Source organism: Corapipo altera, unplaced genomic scaffold (genome assembly GCF_003945725.1).
Source record: "Corapipo altera isolate COAL_440 unplaced genomic scaffold, ASM394572v1 60, whole genome shotgun sequence".
NCBI lineage: Eukaryota > Metazoa > Chordata > Aves > Passeriformes > Pipridae > Corapipo > Corapipo altera.
This window is the reverse complement of record NW_020884912.1, coordinates 1,740,964-1,749,434: the sequence shown is the minus strand read 5'-3', so window position 1 is coordinate 1,749,434 and position 8,471 is coordinate 1,740,964. Positions and strand designations below refer to the sequence as shown.

Below are 8,471 nucleotides of genomic sequence, written 5' to 3'. Positions count from 1 at the left end.
AATACTATCTCATTTTGGACTTGCATTTCGTCTCAAACTGCTTTGCTTTTATATTATTGTAACATCTAAAGTCTCAGGCAGGGTCCAGCAACCCAGAATGAGAAGGGCAGTACACAGAGCAGGAAGCATTTCCTAATCCTAAGCATTTACAGAACAAGTATTAGAAAAGAGGTGATAGATAAAAAAAGACCAAGAAAACACAGAGAAAAAAATCTCAACAGAGTAGGTAACTCATCAGTAACTCGATCTGGGACTAGATTTTTAATGTGCATTACAGCAGTGCAAGTTTTAGTAATATATTATTGCTATTATTGCTTTTTTCCCTATTGTTGTTTTTTTAGATTTTACCTAATGTGTGCTGGGCCATTAAAATCTTCATCTTTAAGATGATGGACTGTATCTTTTTTTTTCTGACCAGTGAAGAAGGACACGGAAACTTAAGGAAATACAGGACTAATCGTTGTCTTTATTTCATTTTCCAAATATTTATCTGGATCGAATAGGACCCTTAAAGTTTGAGTGAATGACTTTATCAGAGTTAATTGTGAGTGGATTGCAGCACAGAAGAATTGTAAATGAGCTGATTGCAACAGAATATCTTGCACAGTTAAATCCTTCGGGCAGGACCTGCTGCCACAAACACCTTTAACTCCTCCTTTGGATTGGGGAGTGAGGTTTGCAGTGACACAGAGCTGTGACAGACACCTTCAGCTACAAATTTACAAAGATCAATGGAATATAAAGGCAATCTAGAGCATATACACAGTGTGTGCAGTATTAGCTGGTGCTGGCAATGGACTGTGGCAGAAAGTCAAAGCTGCTTCCCTGGCACACATCTTCCCCAGTTTGGGTACCCAGAGGGAAAGAGCTAGTGGGAATTGAACATCCTTCACTGTGCCTATAAGTTGCTACAAGAAAGCATGTTACAGTGGGGGTGTGTTTCAACAGCTAGGTATATAAATCATAAAATATAACAAGGACTGTGTATAATAGTTGGTATTTTGTAACCCCAGTGACTCACTGTTTCTTTCCTAAGAAGAGAAAGTCATTGGAGCCACCTTCTGTGGCTGCCTGAAAGGCACACCTTTGCAGGTCCTACCTGCTGCTCGTCACTTAGCACTTGATAAAAATCTCTTCTCTTGCTCCTCTCTCCACTAACCATGAGCCAAGAAGCATTCTTCTGTCACTGCTGGTTCCATGTGCCAGGTGGATGGACATTGCAGGAGATTTTCATCATACTGCTTATCAGCTACTTCTACTTCATGACACAAATATCTTCTCATTCTCAAACCCTCTGGGAGAAATTACCTTTAATTAGTTCATTCTGTGTAGGTTATCCAGATACACTCTTTAATAGCTGTGCTATCACATTTATTTCCCAAGTAGCAGTAATTATGATTGAAGAGAAAAATGAAAAAAGGTTTTAGAGCTCATATTTAGACCCATTTTCCCACTCTTTTAGGTGTGAGATAGTGGCTTAACACTGTTTTCTTTACCAGATTGTTTGTCAGACTGAGTTCTGGAGAAGAGCATTATGTCCCATGGAGGAGCTGGAGAGGTTTCCAGTGCTGACTGATTTGCTCTGGCACCTGATGTGCGTGCCAGCAGCCATCTCATCAGGGGGATGTGGACGTCACTGTCACCATAGAGACAGTAAGGAGGATTCAGTTTCAAAAGGTGAAGAGAAGCTGGGAATTAAGAAGGTAAGGCTGGGTCTGTCTCTCAACTCATGAAGGATTTTAAAATGATGCCATATTAAAAGGATGCCACAGCAGAGGAATGCTCTACTGCGTATTTATACACATATGTAGATATATGCATCTAAGTATTGCTACATATGCATATGTTTACATGAACTCTTTTGAATAGACTTGGGAGCAAAAGAACCCAATGAAGGTTTTTAAAATAGCCTGCTAATGTTTTGCTTATGCTCCTCCAATTAATTTTTCTTTTACAGGTGGCGTAAAAAGATACTTGAGTTCTGTTTATATTTTATTTTAAGAAACCGTAAAATACTTGCTACCTCAAGATTTTCTATACTGTACAGAGGCTGAGTGAGCTATGATGTGTTATAAACTAATGTTGTTCACTTCTGTTTCCTTTTTGTGATCTTCTATTACCTTTTTGTGATCTTCTGTTGTGCTCTAGCAATGCTAAGGATGTAAAGCAGTGGTGAGTGTTGACAGGCAAGGCAGAGATCAGCCATGAGTCATTGTTTAATCACATGGGACTTGTAAAGCCTGGGTCTATATTGGTCCAGGACAGCTTGCAGACCACTCTCTGCCCACTCTTATATCAGATAAAATCATACCTCTTGAGGGCTTACCCCATCACTTGCAGATGGGGTAATATACTCAGTAATGTGTGGACTAGTTTTAAGCTTCAGTTTGCATGCTTATAATCCCCAGCAGGGTGCTGACCACAAAAGGATGTTTCTTGTACCTTAGAAGCAAAAGATAACTTCACAGGTATGGCTCTGAGAGGAGTGGTGGCAAGGAGAGTGGTTCATCCAGCAGAGCAACAGATGAACTGCTGAGTAATGCCATATAAGCATTACTGCAGAAAGGGTGGTAGAAAGCTTATAGGGACTGATAAAAGACCTTGTCTGCACTGCTGTGCAGTGCTGGATGCCACTGGAGAGGATGGGGCTGGGTGCATGTTTCTGATCTTGGGCCAGGGATGATCAAAAGAGCCCTTGAGCTCCTCTTGTCTCTGCCCAACCCACCAGAGCTCCAGCAGGAAATAGCCACAGCACAGCAGATTTTTTAACCATGATACGCTTGACTTGACAGCTGAAGGAAGTCTGGCGTGGGAGCCAAATCTATTGGCTTTGTGTCAGCTCTGGGGTATCTTTCCTGTTTTGGGAATTCCCCGCTGGGGAGGTACCACTGCTGTTTGGATCAGAGCTCAGATCTCAGCCCCTGGGGCTGTCCACTCTGGGAGATGGTTTTGGCAAGGATAAGTAATTTTTGCTATTTTTAAGTCTCTTTGATTTTATAAATAGCTAAGTGACAAGTAAAATTTTGGTATTCACCCTATGGCTGAATTTTCTGCAGGGATGTTTGCATGTGTGCGTAATACCATCTGTATTTATTATTCCTATTGTTGTCGTCACTCACACGTTTTCTGCAAACAGAACAAAAGGCAGCTCCCTTTGCAGTCAGCTTATGGTCCAGCTGCTGTGCAAAGGCAGTGGAGGGCACAGAGAGCGCCTGGGGGGCACAAGGAATCCTTGAGATAACATTGCTTGGGTTTCTCTTGTCAGACCTCTACAAACCATGATAATACACATAGGCTTCATACTAATAAGAGGCAGCTAGGGTGTATGTGAAGAACTGAACTGTCTATTTACATGCAACTGGAGTTTGCATTTTTGGGGGTACCACTGCTGTGACATGTAGCTGGCTGGCTGACTTCTGTAACAAACTACATTTTTAACTGATTTTATCTGATGACTGCTGCAGAATCCTGTCTACCCAGATTTTAGTCATTCAGCTTGACTTCTGTTTTAGGAGCCTTCTGACCAAATTGATCTTTGGTATCAATATGAAAATCTGTGCTGGTGAACTTTCAGGTTTGACTCACTTTCTGGGATCAGCTTATATCTCAGTTATGGTACACTCTCATCATTAAACGTTCGATCATGCCTTTTAGGGAGAATAAAAATTGTGATTATGTTAGATTCAGAATTCATCCAGTTCAGTTCCCTGTCTCCCATGGTGGTGGTCTCCAGCTGTTTCGGAGAAAAGAAAAAGAAATTCTACGTTAGGCAGGAAGTAGATAATCTGCTATTCTCTCTAAGCTCTAATAGAAATTTTACTTTCTTCAACAGACAAAGCATTTTCCAAGAACCTGATTACCAATTAAGATTATTACAAAGCCAGATGTTAACAGAGGAGTTGGATACCAGCATTATCTAGGGGATCTGATCCAAAAGGTTTTAGTGATGATGAAGCCGCTTCTGAGTGACAGCAGGAGGAGAAGGACTGGACATAAAGATAGGCTTGACATCCAGCCTAGAACCTTGAGCTTGGCATATTCGATCAGTTGCTCCTTGACTAGAGGAGCTAATTAGACACTCCTCTGTTTGCTCATCCCCTACAATCTGCTCTTGCCATAACACATATATGCTTTATCTGCTGGTAGGAGAATTGAAAATAATACCTATTCTAGTAAGCACCACCTTTTTTCCCCTGCTCTTCTAAGTGGTGTGGGTAATATAATTCCTCTGCTATATATAATACCCCTCCTATAACGCTTCTCACTTGACAGCATGTGTGGTCAAGACCTTCATCTGGAAATTATATAGTAACAACATATTTTTTCTTGCTTCCTACAGCAGAAACATTTATATGCACCAGGTTTATATCGTAGTCTTACGAGACAGTACAAGAAGTTAAGCAACAGCAGCTATCCTGTTTGTGGTATTATTCTGCAATATTTTCACTTCTTCATAAGATTTCCTGAGGTTTTCTTTGGCTCAGGCTGTTATGACTGGCTACAGTTGTGTTTTTGCTTTGAGGATAAGGGAGTTCTTGTCTACCATCATGCCACTGGGTTTGTTGGCATATAGTTAATTTACCAGTTTGTGTTGAAAAGGTAAGCCAAAGATAATGTGATAGTGATGCTGGGCGTGATTTCAGAATATAGAAATGTTTACTCACTGTCAGCATCTAAGGTGATCATAGTGATTATTGCCCCAAATTAGATACCACTTCCTTTCTACACACTTCCATATGACAGGTTATACGCTTGGGTTTTTCCAATTGCCTCTGAGTTCAATTCTTCAAAGACACTTACAAGACTGTTTATTTTCAGCTATGCTCATTCTGTAAGAGGATGAAAGAGACAAAATAACTGTTCCGAGTGCTTGGTGTTATCGTGAGGGTATGCAATCTCTTTTTACATGAATCAGTGGACTTTGGAGAGTTTTCCAAGTGTGTCTAAACCCCACTGTCTGTTGGTCTTTCTCTCAGATTGGGCTCCAGCCAGCAAGGATAAATTTGCAGGCAATCCAGCCAGGATTTTTCCATGTGATAAAGGGAAAATGATGAAGAACTCTAAGCTCTGAACAGATGACTCAGTGTCTCTGGTGCTGAGTTAGACCTATCACTGTATCCATTGCAGAGGCACGCAGTCCACACCCAATTTCATCCTCTGCCCACACACAAATGTGTCATCTATCTGTGCATGACTGGAGTGCTCATATCAGACACATTTACCTGCCAAAATTGTGGGAACAGTCCTAAAAGGTTATCTGCTCCCAGCTCTTCAAATATTTCTCTCCTCTCTGATCATTCTGTCCCCTCTTTGAAGTTGTTTCATCATCTAGGGGGTCCACTCGTGCACGTAGGTGCATATGGGAAAACTGTATTTGAAAAGCCATTTGTGAGTCATGTCAATCTAAGAAAAACTAGTGCAAGGGACCCAGTAAGCTAAAACAATATAGGGAATAGAAATGGATCATCTTGCTTATTTTAGATATAGATATTTTCTGTTAATGCCAAGTATTCCATAAAAGATTAGTTTGGATTAGTGTAATTAATAAAGGAATATGCTCTTTGTTTCCAGGAATAGCAGAGGATTAAAATGTGGATGTATCTGTCATCCATATGCAAGTCATGCTAGAATAAGTACAATTTTATGAAACTTAGTGCTATGAAATTCATTGATGTTCACCACACTGTGTAAGAGAGGCTGTGATATCATCCAACTAATATGAAAAAATTACTTTCTAAGCTAAAGATATGTGGACAGGTATATCTTATAGTTTTATATTAAACTTACAAATATATAAGAGATGTATCTGTCCATGGCCTTGGTCAAGACTTTATCATATGCTTGTGTGTATCTCTGAGATTAGGAACTCTAAGTAGGGTTGTCTTTTTTTTTTTTAAAGTATAAGGCCCCCAAGCCATCTTTCAGAGCACAGGACATGCAGAGTTTCCTTAGGCAAAATATAATGACCTTTTATCTCAAAGCAAAGCGGAACCTGAGGCATGGTTCATGACAAGGTGGTTTCTAAGCTACCCTTGCTAGAAGAGAAAGAGGAGATGTGATCTCCCATCTGGGAAGAGTTGTTCTAGGTGTTGCTCACAGACCGATTGCTTTCTAATGCTAAACAGCCTGGAGATGGAGGAAAGGGAGATTTCTTCTGTGGAGCCGTGAAAATAGGGGAATAGAAATGGAGGGAAAATCAGTCTCCCTATTCTCCTTTACCCCTTAGAGGACTAGGGGATCAATGCCTTCTGAGGAAGGGGTACATAGAGGCATTGTATAACACCAAGATTTAGAGCAGGTATTAAATTTCTCTTTATTCACGTTCCTTTATCCTGTCAGTCCCACGAATTCCCAAAGTAAATTGAAACCAGAAGATTTCGGAGTCCTACTTCTGAACCGAGTCATGGCTGATTTACATCCTGCCTTACCTGACATTGCACAAATGATCCAGAGAAAACAGCATGATGTGACTGCTCTGTGGTAATTTAAATGAGAAGGATGGTTGCTGGCATGCATTTCTCAACATGTGGTACAGTAAAATACTTTTTTTTTCAAAACTACCAACAATGGCCATTGCAGAACAAAGAAGGCACAGGCATTAATCTGGGATAATGATGGACAAGAGGTAGAAGGAGGATCTGAGAAGATTTGAGTCTTCTAACGTGTGACAATTTTTACTGGAAAACCAGGAGCACAGGTTTGACTAGTTCCCAAATGAGTCCATTTTTTGGCTAGTATTTGTGAAACAACTTACAGTATTAATGGCAACAATACAAAGGAAAGAGAAAGATCTTTATCCTTCATTTTCACTTTGGCTTTAGTTAACTTTTGTATATAAAAAGATTTAAATATAACTCTGTAAACACACTCTGTGTTGTTAGTCTCTTAGTTGAAATACAAATACATAGCAACAGGAACAAGTAGGAGCAAAGTATTTATTCTACAAGTGACAAGTGGCATTCCTCAAGGGTTAAATATTTTTATCAGCCCCATGGATAATGGGATTGAGGGCACTCTCAGCAAGTTTGCCAATGGCACCAAACCCTGTAGTGTGGTTGACATGCTGGAGGGAAGGGATGCCGTCCAGAGTGACCTTGACTTGAAAATCTTGAGAGATGGCCCTGTGCAAACCTCGTGAAGTTCGACAAGGCTGAGTACCAGGTCCTGCAGCTGCATCAGGACAATCCCAAGCACAAATATGGGCTGGGTGGAAAATGCATCGAGAGCAGCCCTGAGGAGAAGGACTTAGAGATGTTGTTGGCAATAAGCTCAAACATGACTGAACAATGTATTTTCACAGCCTGGAAGACCAAGAGCATCCTGGGCTACATCAGAAGAAGCGTGACCAGCTGGTCAAGGGAGGGGATTCTGCCCCTCTACTCAGCTCTCATGACACCAGCCTGGTTACTGTGTCCAGTTCTGGGCCCCCCAGTATAAGAAGGGACCTGTTGGAGTGAGTCCAGATAAGGGCCATGAAGACGATCAGAGGGCTGGAGCACCTCTCCTATGAAGACAGGCTGAGAGCATTGGAGTTCAGCCTGGAGAAGAGAGGGCTCTGGGGAGACCTTAGAGCAGCCTTCCAGTTCCTGAAGAGGCCCACAGGAGAGCTGGAGGGCACTTTTTACAAAGGGTTGTGGTGATAGGACAAGAGGAAATGGCTTTAAACTGAAAGAAGGTGGATTTAGATTAGATATCAGAAATAAATTCTTTACTGAGATTGAGGTGAGGCACTGGAACAGGTTTCCCAGAGCAGTTGTGGATGCTCTGTCAGTGAGAGTGTTCAGGGCCAGATTGGACAGTGCTTTGAGCAACCTGATCTAACGGAAGGTGTCCCTGCCCATGGTAGTGGGGATGGAACTAGATAATCTTTAAGGTCCCTTCCAACCCAAAACATTCTATAATTTTTTGAAATGCAAACAGGGGTTTAACTCAACATGGTGTTATGAGATAATCATTACTAGCAGCCTGTGATGTTTGGGGTTTGAAGTACACTCTCTTGAATTGTACAATTGCTGGGAGAAAATGCATTTAAAAAAAAAAGTCAAAAAGTTTTCTCCACAAATCAGAGACTTATCCTCTATGAGTATGGAATGAAGTAGCTCTACTGAAAAATGTGGGTAACAGCCTATGGAGGCTGAAGACCTGGCACAAGATCCCTTTCAACATCCACTTGTTTTCCTCCTGTCACCTACAACTGCTTCATGTAAGAACATGAAAATTTACTGCTGATACAAAGCCGTATCTGATTGGGTTTCATATGGCCTCCCTTTTTATATCCATGATCGTGCAACATGTTTCACACCCACACATGATTTCTCAATTTCCTTCACTGCCCCTTTCAAATATCCTTGTGTTATATAAAGCAGCTGCTTGTGTTTAGTAACTTTCTGCACCTGTAGTGATGTTGGTCTAGGACACTGCAGTACATTTTCCTCACTTGGGCATGCTGAGATACAAACCGTGCCCCTGGG

General features: G+C 41.2%; 1 protein-coding gene across 5 annotated transcripts in view; it reads left to right on the top strand.

The window, feature by feature from the left end:
- Positions 1-1,657: 1,657 nt before the first annotated feature.
- The window catches only part of OFCC1 (orofacial cleft 1 candidate 1), a 190,313-nt gene continuing 183,499 nt past the window's right edge, over positions 1,658-8,471 (top strand). For all 5 annotated transcript variants that reach the window (XR_003529499.1, XM_027654185.1, XM_027654187.1 and 2 more), the window contains exon 1: positions 1,658-1,703. The gene's annotated coding sequence lies outside the window, so the exon portion shown is untranslated. The remainder of the gene's footprint in view (positions 1,704-8,471) is intronic.